This window comes from Muscardinus avellanarius, assembly GCF_963383645.1.
Source record: "Muscardinus avellanarius genome assembly, chromosome: 18".
Lineage (NCBI taxonomy): Eukaryota > Metazoa > Chordata > Mammalia > Rodentia > Gliridae > Muscardinus > Muscardinus avellanarius.
Window position 1 is genome coordinate 35,405,383 of NC_137804.1, and position 15,280 is coordinate 35,420,662.

A 15,280-nucleotide genomic window follows, 5' to 3' on the forward strand; every position below is an offset into this window, starting at 1 on the left:
AGAATGTGCCGGGGTTTGAGCCCTAGAATCTCCAGTAACACAAAAAAGGAAGGAAGGAAAGAAGGAAGAAAAAAGAACGATCTGGCTCAAAGTATCAATGGTACCTAGGGTAAGAACTCCTGAGCAGGAGGCTCAGGCGACAGCTAAGCCCCTGAAGTGGGAATTAACTGTGTCAGACAGACAGAAAGCTGATGTGGATGGAACATTTAGAGGCCCAAGCAGAGAGGAAGGCAAGAGGGAGGTGGAGAGGCAGCCCAGGTCTTAGGAGGCCTACTTGGGTATGGCAGGGAGGGCAACTAAATTGTAATACTTTAGAACAATTCACCAGGACTCCAGAGTTACTACGTTAGAATTTTTGATGGATAGCTGGGCGTGGTGGCGCACGCTTGTAATCCCCGCATTTGGGAGGCGGAGACAGGAGGATCGCGCAGGTTCGAAGCCAGCCGTGCTGGCGTAAGAGACCCTGTTTCAAAAATATAAAATAGGTCTGGGAGTGTAGCCCGGAGGAAGGAGGGCTTCCAGGAACCCCAGTACCACCAAAAAAAAAAAAAAAAAAAAAAGAATTTTTGATGGATGATTTTCTTTTCGTTTTTTTCTTTTTTTTCTGTGGTGCTGGGGTGGAACCCAGAGGCTTTCTACCTCTGGGCTATACGCCCAGACCCACTTTATATTTTATTTGGAAACAGGGTCTCACTAAGTTGCTGAGAGCCTCACTAAGAAGCTGAGGCTGGCTGCAAACCTGTGAGATCCCCCTGTCTCAGCCTCCCAAGTACTGGGATTACAAGCGTGTGTCACCACGCCCCACTGGATGATTTTCTTTTGTGTGTCAGGGTTGTGCTGGGAATTGACTCCAGGGGCATTCTACCTCCTAGCTACACCCCCAGCCCTTTCTATTTTTTGGTTTGAAATAGGGTCTTACTAGCTTGCTGAGTCTTGCGCTGTTGCTGAGGCTGGTCTTAAACCTGCAATTCTCCTGTCTCAGCCTCCCAGGAACTGGGATTATAGGTGTGTACCACTGCACCTAGCCTTTTCTCCTCCTCCTCCTCCTCCTCCTCTTCCTTCTCCTCCTCCTCCTCCTCCTCCTCCTCCTCCTTCTCCTCCTCCTCCTCCTTTTCTCTTTCTTGGGAGTGTTGGGGGTAGAACCCAGGGCCTCACCATGCTGGGAGGCAAGTGTTCTATCAATGATGTACATCTCCAGCCCCAAGGGATTTCCTTTTTTGCGTGTGTATGTGGTTCTGGGGATTGAATCCAAGGGTGTTCTACCTCTGAACTATACTCCTGGTCCTATTTTATAGCTTATTTTGAAACAGGGTCTCACTAAATTGCCGAGGGCCTCTTATGTTGCTGAGGCTGGCCACAAACATTTACTTTTTTTTTTTTTTGCAGGTCTGGGGATGGAACCCAGAGACATTTGATTTTCGAGCTATACCCTCTGCCCTATTTTTTATTTTGAAACAGGGTCTCATTAAGTTGCGGAGGGCCTCACTAAGTAGCTGAGGGTGTCTGAGAACTGCGATCCTCTGGTCTCTGCCTCCCAAATGCTGGGATTACAAGCGTGTGCCACCATGCCCGGCTCAGACATTACTTTAATAACATAAAAATACACATGTCAGCTAGGCGTGGCGCACGCTTGTAATCCCAGCATTTGGGAGGCTGAGACAGGAGGATCACAGCTTCAAAGCCAGCCTCAGCTATTAGGTGAGGCCCTCTACAACTTAGTGAGACCCTGTTTCCAAATAAGATATAAAATAGGTCTGGGAGTGTAGCCCGGAGGTAGAAAGCCCCTGGGTTCCAGCTCCAGTACCACACACACACACACACACACACACACACACACACACACACACAATACAGGTCATTGTATATGGGCTGCTCTTCCCAATCTCTGCTATTCCAATAATAGAAAAAAAATATTTTGGCACAATTTTCTTCTAAGAGGTTCTTTTTTGGTGTTTTTTTGTTTTTGGAAACAGGGTCCCTTAAGCTAGCACGGCTGGCTTTGAACCTGCTCGATCTTCCTGTCTCTGCCTCCCAAGTGCGGGGATTACAAGCCTGCGCCACCACGCCCGGGTTTCTTCTAAGAGTTTGAAAAACAAAACTTTCAAGCAATTGGCCCCTTTATTCTGAGGATCAACAAAATTCCTATAGCAAAGAGGAACCAAGAAAATGGAATTTTTTTTTTGTTTGTTTGGTGGTACTGGGGGTGGAACCCAGGGGCTTTTCTACCTCTGGACTACACTCCCAGACCTATTTTATACTTTATTTGGAAACAGGGTCTCACTAAGTTGCTGAGAGCCTCACTAAGTAGCTGAGGCTGGCTTTGAACCTGCGGGATCCTCCTGTCTCAGCCTCCTAAGCGCAGGGATTACTAGCGTGTGGCACCATGTCCCGCACAGAAAATGGCATCTTGTTTAACCTTGTTTAATGCAATTCTCTGGTCTTCTGTCACACATCTGCATGGCTCTTTCACCCACCTGAATTGCTAATGTGGAAAGAAAGACACCTTCATTACTGAGTGTGCAGAAGTGATAAATGATCATGTAAAGACTGATTTGCTGTGGTTGGAAAACGGAGCTCTACGTGTTAAACCTCAGCAGAGAGCAGAGAGATTGAAGGGAATCGTGGCCATTACCGTGGCTACAGAGGAACATGAAATAATGTGCCTTTGTCGGCTTTTGATGTTCACACAGTATACAGTCTTATAAACATATTAATAAATGCTTAGATGCCATGTTTTTTGGGGAGTACTGGGGATTGAACCTAAGGGCATTCTACCTCTGAGCTACACTACCCAAACCTATCTTATTTTAATTTTAATTTTATTTGTTTGTTTATTTGTTTATGTATTTTTTGTGGTACTGTGGATGTCACCCAGGGGCATTCTATCTCTGAGCTATACCCCCAGCCCTATTTTTTTTTGTGTGTGTGTGTGGTACTGGGGTTCCTGGGAGCCCTTCTACTTCCAGGCTACACTTCCAGACCTATTTTATATTTTTATTTGGAAACAGGGTCTCTTAAGCCAGCACGGCTGGCTGCAAACCTGCGCGATCCTCCTGTCTCTGCCTCCCAAGCGCAGGGATTACAAGCGTGCGCCACCACGCCCGGCCGACCCCCAGCCCTATTTTTTAGTTTTCTTATTTTTGAAACAGGGTCTCAATGAGTAGCAAAGGGCCTCGCTAAGTAGCTGAGGCTGTCCAAGAACCCCAATCCTCCAGTCTCTGCCTCCCGAACTCTGGGAATACAAGCGGGTGCCACCATGCCCGGCCTTATTTTTATTTTGAAATAGGGCCTCACTCTGTTGCTGAGGCTGGCCATAAACCTGCGATCCTCCTGTCTCAGCCTCCCAAGTTTTGTGATTACAGGTGTGTGCCACCATGCCAGGTTTAGGTGCCACTTAATCAAGAATGCTACCAATATTACTTTGTGGAGGAGAAGGTGTACAGTGTTGGAAGCTAAAAGGAAAAATAAGGCAGAGTTCTGGGTTTCAAAAAATGTATGGTCACCGGGTGTGGTGGCGCACGCTTGTAATCCCCGCGCTTGGGAGGCTGAGACAGGAGGATCGCGCAGGTTCGAAGCCAGCCTCAGCTACTGAGTGAGGCTCTCAGCAACTTGGTGAGACCCTGTTTCCAAATAAAGTATAAAATAGGTCTAGGAGTATAGCCCGGAGGTAGAAAAATCCCCTGGGTTCTACCCTCAGTACCACACACACACAAAAAAAAAATTGATTGTTTATGATATAGTAGTCAACAAAGTATAGAATAATCTGGAATTAAAGCCCAGAGGAAGGCCGTGGTGTCCATGCTTTCTACCCTGTTGAGCGTGGATTCTCTTTACTCTAGTAATAGCAACTTGCTTCTCTTTTTAGAACCTCTGGCCCTCACTCTCAGTCCTGTGGGGGTATCAGTTTACTCCTCACACTCCTGCACCAGGTGTGGGCGCATGGCCCAGGCCCATGAGCACATTCTGCTCCTTTGGCCACGAGCTGGCATGGCCCTTGATTCTAGAATGTGCACAAGACCCACACTGATCTGGTGACAGTTAGGCCCATTGAAAAGAAAGCCTGTCTGGGAGTAAGTCCCATTTAGAATAGAGAGACGAGAACTAGAAGAGGTTCTTGCTGGCAGTGTTTAAGCCCCTGGATTCAGCCATTCCTGAAGCCAATATCCCTTTTATTTATTTTTATTTTTTGGTACTGGGGACCCAATTAGCTAACTTTTGTGTAAATTATAAGGTTTTGGTAGATGTTCATTTAAAATTTTTTATTATACCTGTGTGTGTGTGTGTGTGTGTGTGTGTGTGTGTGTGTGTGTGTATTTTTTGTGTGGTACTGGGATTGAACCCAGAGGCATTCTATCTCTAAATTACACCTCCAGCCCTATTTTACTTTTTATTTTGAAACAGGGTCTCACTTAGTTGCTGAGGCTGTATTTCTCCTGTCTCAGCCTCCCAGGTACAGGGATTAAAGGTGTGTGCCACCACGCCCTGCTTTGTTTATATTTTTTGATTGCAGAAGTCTAGCTCCACTTGTCAAAGAGGCTATTCTATTTTTTAATTTCTTTCTTTTTTCTTTTTTTGTGGTACTGGGGGTGGAACCCAGAGGCCTTCTACCTCCGGGCTATACTTCCAGACCTATTTTATACTTTATTTGGAAACAGGAGCTCACTAAGTTGTTGAGGCCTCACTAAGTAGCTGAGGCTGGCTTTGAACCTATGCAATCCTCCTCTCCGCCTCCCAAGCACTGGAATTACAAGCGTGCGCCACCACGCCAGGATCAAAGAGGCTGTTCTAAATCTATTCATTTATTACTGTACATTTGTGAAATATTCTTGGGCCAGTGCTGTCCAATAGGACTTTCCGTAACGCTGGCGATCTCCCCACTGTACCTTCCAGCGAGGTCCTCATGAGCTGCTGATGGCTGATGAGCACAAGGGAGGTAGCTGAGTGCCACAGGAAACTGAATGCTTAATTTTCTTTGGCTTTTATTAATTAAAACAGTAACATAAACTGGGTGTAGTGGTGCACACTTGTAATCCCAGTACTTGGGAGGCTGAGACAGGAGGATTGCACAGGTTCAAAGCCAGCCTCAGCTACCTAGTGAGGCTCTCAGCAACTTAGTGAGATCCTGTTTTCAAATAAGGCATAGAATACATCTGGAAGTACAGCCTAAAGGTAGAAAGCCCCTGGGTTCCACCCCTAGTACCGCAAAATATAAATAAATAAATAAAGTCATATGAATTTTGGCTACCATAGTTTCAGACATCTTTCCACATCAGAACTTCCACATCTACCTTAATCATTTTAAAAATTAAGCAGTATTTGAGGCAGGGCTTGGTGGCGCACACTTGTAATTCCAGCATTTGGGAGGCTGAGACTGAAGGATCGCAGTTCATGGACAGCCTCAGCTACTTAGTGAGGCCCTCCGCAAGTTAGTGAGACCCTGTTTCAAAATAAAAAAATATTATTATTATTATTTTTTTTTTTTTTTTTTGGTGGTACTGGGGGTGGAACCCAGAGGCTTTCTACCTCCAAGCTATACTCCCAGACCTATTTTTTTATATTTTATTTGGAAACAGGGTCTCACTAAGTTGCTGAGAGCCTCACTAAGTAGCTGAGGCTGGCTTCGAACCTATGCGATCCTCCTGTCTCAACCTCCCAAGCGCGGGGATTACAAGCGTGCGCCACCACTCCCGGCTCAAAATAAAAAATTAAATATAGGGCAGGGGGTGTAGATCAGAGGTCAAATGCCCTTGGGTTCCACCCCAGACCCGCAAAATAAACAAACAAACAAATAAATAAATAAATAAAATTAAGCAGTATTTGATATAATTTATGTAGTAAAATATATATCTAAATTATTCTACATGACAATAAGCTCTCCATATCAAATTCATACTTTCTTTCCTTCCTTTCCTACTCCCTTCCTTCCCCTTCTCCCGTCTCTTACTCTTTCCCTTCCTCCCTCATTTCCTTCCTTCCTTCCTTCCTTCCTTCCTTCCTTCCTTCCTCCCTCCCTCCCTCCCTTCCTTCCTTCCTTCCTTGATCAACTGGAGATTAAACCCAGGGTCTTACAAATCCCGAACTATATATATAAAAACATATATTTGTGTGTGTGGTACTAGAGATTGAACCAAGGAGCGTTATACCGCTGGGCTACAGCCCAGACCTGTTCATTTTTTATTTGGAAACAGAGTTTCGCTAAATTGAAGAGAGCCTCGCTAAGTTGATGAGACTGTCCTTGACCTGTGATCCTTCTGACTCAGTGTCCCAAGTACTGGTATTATAGGTGTGTGCCACCATGCCTGGCTACATTCTTTTTTTTTTTTTTTTTTTTTTTTTGTGGGCCTGGAGATGGAATCCATGGGCATTCTTTACCTCTGCATTATACCCCCACCCCTATTTTTTATTCCTTTTTTTTTTTTTTTGCGGGTCTGGGGATGGAACCCAGGGGCATTCAATCTCCTCTCTACACCTCCTGTCATCTCAGCCTGCCGAATGCTGGGATTACAAGGGTGCATCACCACGCCCGGCTTTATTCTTTATTTTGAAAAAGGGTCTCACTGAGTTGCGAAGGGCCTCACTAAATAGTAGCTGAGGCTGTCCGTGAACCCGGATCCTCCTGTCTAAGCCTCCCAAATGCTAGCATTACAAGCGTGAGCTACCATGCCTGGCCCTGGCTACCTTATTTTATTTATTTATTTATTTATTTATTTATTTATTTATTTATTTATTATTTTGCTGGTCTGGGAATGGAACCCAGGAGCATTTGACCTCCGAGCCACACCCACTGCCCTATTTTTATTCTTTCTTTCTTTTTTTCCTTTCTTTATTTTTGTGGTACTGGGGTTCCCGGAAGCCCTTCTACCTCCGGTCTATACTTCCAGGCCTATTTTTTAATATATATTTTTTTATTTGGAAACAGGGTCTCTTAAGCCAGTGCAGCTTGCTTCGAACCTGCGCGATCCTCCTGTCTCCACCTCCCAAGCGCGAGGATTACCAGCGTGGGCCACCACACCCGGCTCATTATTCTTTATTTTGAAAGCGGGTCTCACTAAGTTGTGGAGGGCCTCACTAAGTAGTTGAGGCCGTCAGTGAACCACGATCCTCAGATCTCAGCCTCCCGAATGCTGGGATTACAAGCATGCTGGGATTACAAACCTGCGCCACCACACCCAGCCTTGGCTACATTATTTTAATAACAAATTTGTATGTGTCATATAACTGTGGAAAAGAAATCAAACCTCAGTTTTGAGAAAGTCAGATTTATTGCATAACAACTGTATCAGCTCGGGTAGTTTTCAGCAATATGTAACTCTACACAAATATGTAACAGACAATTTCTCCAACAGTAGCTTAAAGAAATAGAAATCTGTTCTTCCATAGGTAGGAAGTCTGGAACTCTAATGAATGTCTTCCAAGACCCAGGACTCTTGCCTATCTCTGCTCTGCCAAGAAGCTGCTCCAGCTCCAGCACCACATCCTTTTCCAAGAGCAGAGAAGAGGGGCAAAAGGAGAGCCAAAGCCATTCCCACATGCACTTGTGCTTTGTTCCGTTTCTATGGTACCGGGACTGACCCTAAGGGCATTCTACCTCCAAGCTACACCCCCAATTTTATTTGTCATTTTGGAACAAGGTCCTGCTAAATTGCTGAGGCTGGCCTTAAACCTACGATCCTACTGTCTCAGCCTCCCAAGTACTAGGATTACAGGCAGGTGCCACTATGCCTGGCCTCTACATACACTTTTTTTTTTTTTTTTTTTTTTTTGCGGTATCGGGGATGGAACCCAGGGGCATTAGACCTCCGAGCTACACCCCCAGCCCTATTTTTTTATTCTTTATTTTGAAACAGGGTCTCACTGAGTTGCAAACGGCCTCACTAAGTAGCTGAGGCTGGCTCCAAACTTCAGTCCTCCTGTCTCAACCTCCCAAATGCTGGAGTTACAGGTGCATACCACCAGTTCCTCTTGAATAGGGCTTGGTGATTACAGGTTTACCTGATAATTTTTCTTAAAACAACTTGATCTTCTCAAATTATCCCTTAGATTTTTACAATCTTCCTGTTTGATATACTGAATGGGATATATTTCCCAGGGTGTGTGTGTGTGTGTGTGTGTGTGTGTCTGGGATTAAACCCAAGAGTATTCTACTTCTTAGCTACATCCCCAGCCCTATTTTATTTTTTATTTGGAAATAGGGTTCTCACTAAGTTGCTGAGGCTGGCCTCGAATCTGTACTCTTCCTGTCTTAGTCCCAAATACTGAGATTACAGGCGTGCACCACCATGCCTGGCTTGAGAATCCTGTAAGGAGTGCAGACTGAGCAGGGAACCTCATATTTTCACACATAAAGAAGAATTAGTGGCTTTATTATAAAGTTGAAGAAGCTGTTATTTGACTTTCTGACTAATTTTCTCTGCTCAAACCAACTTTATGGCACTTTGTCAAGGCAATAAGACTTAAAAGTTTTCAAAGTAATGGTTTCTGTGTTTAAAAATTCATTGTAGAAACATTTTAAAATATAAGAAATTTAGCCGGGCGTGGTGGCGTACGCTTATAATCCCAGCATTTGGGAGGCTGAGACTGGAAGATCGCGGTTCACAGACAGCCTCAGCTACTTAGTGAGGCCTCTGCAACTCAGTGAGACCCTGTTTCAAAAAGAAAGAATAAAAAAATTGGGCAGGGGTTGTAGCTCAGAGATCAAATGCTCTGGGTTCCATCCCCAGACCCACAAAAATAAATAAATAAATAATAAAATATAAGAAATTTAATAAAGGAAAAGAAATAAAAGTTACTGGCAATTTTTTTTTTTGTTTGTTTTTGTTTTTGTTACTGGAGATTGAACTCAGGGACATTTTACCTTCAAGGTACATACCCAATTCTTTTTACTTTTTATTTTTATTTATTTATTTATTTATTTATTTTTGGGTGGTACTGGGAGTGGAACCCAGAGGCTTTCTACCTCTGAGCTATACTCCCAGACCTAATTTTTTATATTTTTATTTGGAAACAGGGTCTCACTAAGTTGCTGAGAGCCTAAGTAGCTAAGGCTGGCTTTGAACCTGTAAAATCCTTCTGTCTCAGCCTCCCAAGCACTGGATTACAAGCATGAGCCACCACGCCCAGCTCAGCCCAATTTCTTATTTTTTATTTCGAAACAGGGTTTCACTGAGTTGCAGAGGGCCTCGCTAATTATCTGAGGCTGTCATGAACTGTGATCCTCCTGTCTCAACCTCCCAAATGCTGGGATTACAAGCATGAGCCACCACACCTGGCTTCTACCAGCTCCTCTTTAACTGGACTTGGTGATGGGACTTGTTTTGAACAATTAAGTGCAAGAGAAACAGTGTCATACAACTGCTAAACCTATATCTCAAGGTACATTGTAGCTTTTGCCCTGTTCTCCTATTACCTGGGTCTTCTTTGTGCAGAGATAAGAGATGGGCTGCTGCAAACCTAAGGGGATGGGGACTGCCAGGGACCCCTGGCTGAGATGCGTAGAGGATTTTAGAGTGTGCAGCCCCTGTGTGCTTGGTGCTCTAGCTGAAAGGTGACCTCACACCAGGTCAGTAGCAGAGCTGCCCATTTGTAGTCTAGCCCGCTTCCAGTCCATGGGATGGAGAATAAATAAACCGCTGGGCACGATGGTGCATGTCTGTAATCCCAGTACTTGGGAGGCTGAGACAGGAGGATCACACGTTCAAAGCCATTCTCAGCAATTTAGGGAGTGTACCAGTATTGGGAATGGCCTAGGAAGATTTGAGAAAGCTCTGATCATTATATTTCAAAAATGGGTGAAAGGACTTGGTTTCTGCCAAAAAAAAGCAGGCAACTATTCCAATGTAAATTAACCTAGCTAAAGGTAATTAGCAAGTCTATAGGAGAGGGGAACTAGGACTTCCACATCCTCATTCTAAAGACAGGCTTACATAATTGGATAATCTAGAGGATGGGAGGAGGGGGTCGACCTTCGACCTTTGTGAGAGGAGACACCTTGGTGGGGGAGGAGCCTTACAGGGTTTTTACTACATCAGAATCACGTGAACAAGATGGAGGGTGTTGTGTATAAAAACTCTGTTCGGTGCTTTGTATTTTGGTGAATTCCTTAGAACCACCCCCCTTGTACCACTCTTGAATGGCATGGGGCTGTAACAGTCTTCTGTATTTCTTTCTTTCTTTCTTTCTTTCTTTCTTTCTTTCTTTCTTTTTTTTTTTTTTTTTTTTTTGTGGCACTGGGGTTCCTGGAAGCCCAGAGCTATTTTTTATACTTTTTTATTTGGAAACAGGGTCTCTTAAGCCAGCAATTTTTTTTTTTTTTTTTTTTTTTTTGGTGGTACTGAGGGTGGAACCCAGAGGCTTTCTACCTCCGGGATATAATCCCAGACCTATTTTATATTTTATTTGGAAACAGGGTCTCACTAAGTTGCTGAGAGCCTCACTGAGTAGCTGAGGCTGGCTTCAAACCTGTGCAATCCTCCTGTCTCTGCCTCCCAAGCGCGGGGATTACAAGCGTGCGCCACCATTGCCCGGCTGTCTTCTGTATTTCTATCTTTTTTTTTTTTTTTTTTGGTGGTACTGGGGTTCCTGGAAGCCCTTCTACCTCCGGGCTACACTCCCAGACCTATTTTTACATTTTTATTTGGAAACAGGGTCTCCTAAGCCAGCCCGCGCGGCTAGCTTCGAACCTGCGCGATCCTCCTGTCTCTGCCTCCCAAGCGCAGGGATTACAGGCGTGCGCCACCACGCCCGGCTATTTCTATCTTTTTAATAAACTTCTGTAAGTCTTCAGCAAGAGCCCGGGCTAATGTGTATATATCCTTAGCTCAGGACAAGAACCCGTGCTTTTTTTTTTATCTTTTTGTGGTTGGAGGGAAACTGTGTTCGGGACCCTAACAGGGGTCCCCGGGGACAGTTTCCCCAAAACATAACAGGGGAGCCTCAGCAAGTTAGCAAAACTCTGCTTCAAAATAAAATAGGACAGCCGGGTGTGGTGGCGCACGCTTGCAATCCCAGCATTCGGGAGGTTGAGACCTGGAGGATTGCGGTTCACGGACAGCCTCAGCTACTTAGTGAGGCCCTCTGCAACTTAGTGAGACTCGGTTTCAAAATAAAGAATAAAAGCTGGGCGTTATGGCGCACGCTTGTAATCCCTGCACTTGGGAGGCTGAGACAGGAGGATCGCGCAGGTTCGAAGCCAGCCTCAGCTACTTAGTGAGGCTCTCAGCAACTTAGTGAGACCCTGTTTCCAAATAAAATATAAAATAGGTCTGGGAATATATCCCGGAGGTAGAAAGCCTCTGGGTTCCACCCTCAGTACCACCAAAAAAAAAAAAAAAAAAAGAATAAAAAAGAATAAAAAATAGGGCAGGGGTGTAGCTCAGAGGTCAAATGCCCCTGGGTTCCATCCCCAGACCCACACACACACAAAAAAAAGATAAATAAATAAATAAATAAAATAAAATAGAATAGGACTAGCCGGGCATGGTGGCGCATGCTTGTAATCCCAGCATTTGGGAGGCTGAGACAGGAGGATCGTGGTTCGCGGACAGCCTCAGCTACTTAGTGAGGCCCTCTGCAACTTTGTGAGACCCTGTTTCAAATTAAAGAATAAAAAATAGGGCAGGGGGTGTAACTTGGAGGTCAAATTCCCCTGTATTCCATCCCCAGAACTGCAAAAGAAAGAAAAAAAAAAAGAAAAAAAAAAAGAAAAGGACTAGGGGTGTAGCTCAGAGGTAGCATGCCACTGGGTTTAGTCCTCAGTACCACAAAAATAAAAAAATAAATAAATAAAACAACCACCAAACAAAGAACCCACCACCACCAGAACAAAAGGGTTGCTGTTTGAAGCTACTAAGCTTTGGAATGACTTGTTCCCACCAACACCTGATTGATTATTAATTATTATTATTATTATTATTATTATTAATTATTATTTTAGTGGTACTGGGGGTTGGAAACCAGGGGCAATACTCTCAGATCTATTTTTTGGGGGGGGGCTGGGGATTGAACTCAGGGGCATTTGACCTCTGAGCTACACCCCTGCCCTATTTTTTATTCTTTATTTTGAAACAAGGTCTCACTGAGTTGCAGAGGGCCTCACTAAGTAGCTGAGGCTGTAGGCGAACCAGGATCCTCTAGTCTCAGCCTTCCGAATGCTGGGATTACAAGCGTGCGCCACCATGCCTGGCTCCAGACCTATTTTTTTCTAGGGTGTCAGAAGCTTGAGTCTTCTGTTGTTTTCAGTTTCCACGGACTCAGCTAAGTCACTTAATCCTAACCACTCCTGCTTCTTTCTCCGTAAAATGTGGACGTGTTACTCATTGGTCATTGTCGGTTCCAGATTTCAGGTTTTTAGTTTCAATAAAACTCCACGTCAAAGAAGAATAAGCAATAAGAGGAATTTATCAGCTCGAGTGATTGAAAAGTCCCGAATTTGTTGTGCTAACTGAATTTAAGGACCCAACTGAAAGCATGAGGGGCTGGGGGGAGGGGCACCTGCATCCTGCATCCTGCATCCTGCATCCCGCTCCTCCTAGGGCTTCGTCTCCAGTGAGGCTGGTCCAGGGGGGCCTCAGCAGCTCGGGCTCACACAATAAGAAGTGTGATTCTCCTTTGTACCTCAGGGCCAGTCAGGCCTCAGGGTTAGCGGCGCCCCATGGTGAGGGCGGGGCACGGGTCTCTGGCGAGTCAAGGGAGGGGGTGGAGAAGAAAGAGTTCCACTCTGCTAGGCCATCTGGGGAGACCTGCACAAAGAGAGAGTGGGGTGCTATTACTCGAAGCTGGGGAAGCCGGGTGGCAGAAAATTACAGATGTTCACTCTCTATCACATTGCTGGGTGACCAGATAACAGTAATAGCTTGCATTTATTAAGTGCTTATTAGGTGCCTGGCGCGGCTCTGAGTACTTTATGTATACTAATTCTGTCTAATCCTCTCACTTTAGAAGGAGATGCAGCTATTTTCCCACTTCACAAATGAGGAAGCCAAGACAGAAGCGGCTCTGTGGTCTGTGGTCATGTGGGCCTCAGGAACACAGAATGCAGCTAAGCTGGCTTGAGGGCTGAGCCTTAGCCACCCACTACACTGATGGCCTTTCACCTTTGACAGGTGGACTTGGGATTTTTGGCTTTAGGATAGAAAGTGGTCTGTATTTAGTAGCAACTGTACTTTGAGCCAGGCAAGATAGCACCTGTAATCCCTTGAGAGGCTAAAACAGGAGGATCACAGATTTAAGGCCAGCATCAGCAATTCAGCTAGACACTGTTTCAAAATAAAATAAATAAATAAATAAATAAATAAATAAAAAGGGCATTGGAGGTGTGGCTAAGAGGTAGAATGCCCCTGGGGCTCACAACCCCCAATAAGGGGAAAAGAGGAAGGAAGAAACTGTTCTTTAATTTTTTTTTTTTTTTTTTTTTGTGGTACTGGGGGTGGAACCCAGGGGCTTTCTACCTCTGGACTAAACTCCCAGACCTAATATATATGTATGTATGTGTATATATATATATATATATATATTTTTTTTTTTTTTTTTTTTTTTTTGGTGGGTCTTGGGGGGTGGAACCCAGGGGCATTAGACCTCTGAGCTACATCTCCTGCCCTATTTTTTATTCTTTATTTTGAAACCGGGTCTCACTGAGTTGAAGAGGGCCTCACTAAGTAGCTGAGTGATCACAGGTGGAGAACCTGTGATCCTCCTGCCTCAGCCTCCCAAGGATCCGCGAACTGCGATCCTCTGGTCTCAGCTTCCCGAATGCTGGTATTACAAGTGTGCGCCATCACGCCCGGCTTTCCTAGCCCTATTTTATTTAATTATTTATTTAATTATTTTTAAAAATATTTTTGTGGTACTGGAGATGGAACCCAGGGCTATTCTACCTCCGAGCTACACTCCCAACCCTATATATTTTTTTAATTCTTATTTTGAAACAGTCTCACCAAGTTGAAGAGGGCCTCACTAAGTAGCTGAGTGACCACAGGTGGAGAACCTGTGATCCTCCTGCCTCAGCCTCCCAAGTACTGGAATTACAAGCGTGCGCCACCACGCCTGACTCCTATTTATTTACTTCTTTATTTTTGTGGTACTGGGGATGGAACCCAGGGGCATTCTACCTCTAAGCTATACCCCAGCCCTATTTTCCCCAACCCTATTTTTTATTCTTTATTTTGAAACAGGGTCTCACTAAGTTGTAGAGGACCTAAGTAGCTGAGGCTGGCCACTAACTGCAAACCTTCTGTCTCAGCATCCCCAATGCTGGGATCACAAGCGTGTGCCACCACGCCTGGCTTATTTAATTTTTGAAACAGGGACTCATTACGTTGCTGAAGGCCTCCTTAAGTTCCTGAGACTGGCCTTAGCATGTGATCCTCCTGTTTTGGCCTCCTACATGCTGAGATTACAGACGTGTACCATCTCACCTGGCTTTGGCCCACATCTTGATTTCAGCTACAGGAGACCCTGAGCAGGACCCAGCTGGCTGTAGCCCAACTTGTAACTTATTATGAATGGCGGCACCTTTTCTTCTCAGCCTTTCCTATCAAGGTAGGAAGCTCCTCCCCTTCACATTCCCAGGACCCTTCACCACATGGTGTGTGTGTGTGTGTGTGTGTGTGTGTGTGTGTGTGTGTGTGTGTTGCAGTTATGAGGTAGGAGCATGGCAGGGCTGCAGCCAGACAATTTGGAGGCACCAATACTAGAAAGAGTCTGGTGTATGGTTATAGAATCAATGAAAACACATCTGTGTAGTATGCCTGGAAAACTTTTATCTTTTATAGGAACTGACAAGCCCTGGGTTGTGCTTCAAGAGCACACTACGGTGAACTTGGGGCCCTGGGACAGTCAGCAGGCCACACCTACCGTGATGTGCAACTTTAGCCTGTACAGCTAGGGTAGTGATCATCAACTCTCCAGAGCCATGGTGGCGAGGGGTTCTGGGACTCTGAGCCCTTTCTTCCTGGGCCACATTTCAGCGTTTTCTGAACCATCTTTTCTATGACTTCACACCTGTGGAGGGGAAGAGGCTTTTATATATTTTGTCATGTTCCTAGTACGCCCAGGGAGGGTGCTGCGTAATACATCTGTTGGTCTAGCAAGCACTTTATAGGTAGAATCCCAAACTGTGCCTGGTAGCATGCCATAAAGGGCAGTTTTTTGTTTTTGTTTGGTATTGGGTATTGAATCTGGGGGCAGTCCCTCTCTGAGCTACACCTCCATCCACTTTATTTATTTTTGTGCTCTTGGGGATTGAACCCATGAGCATTTTACCTGTGAGGTACCCCACTCCACC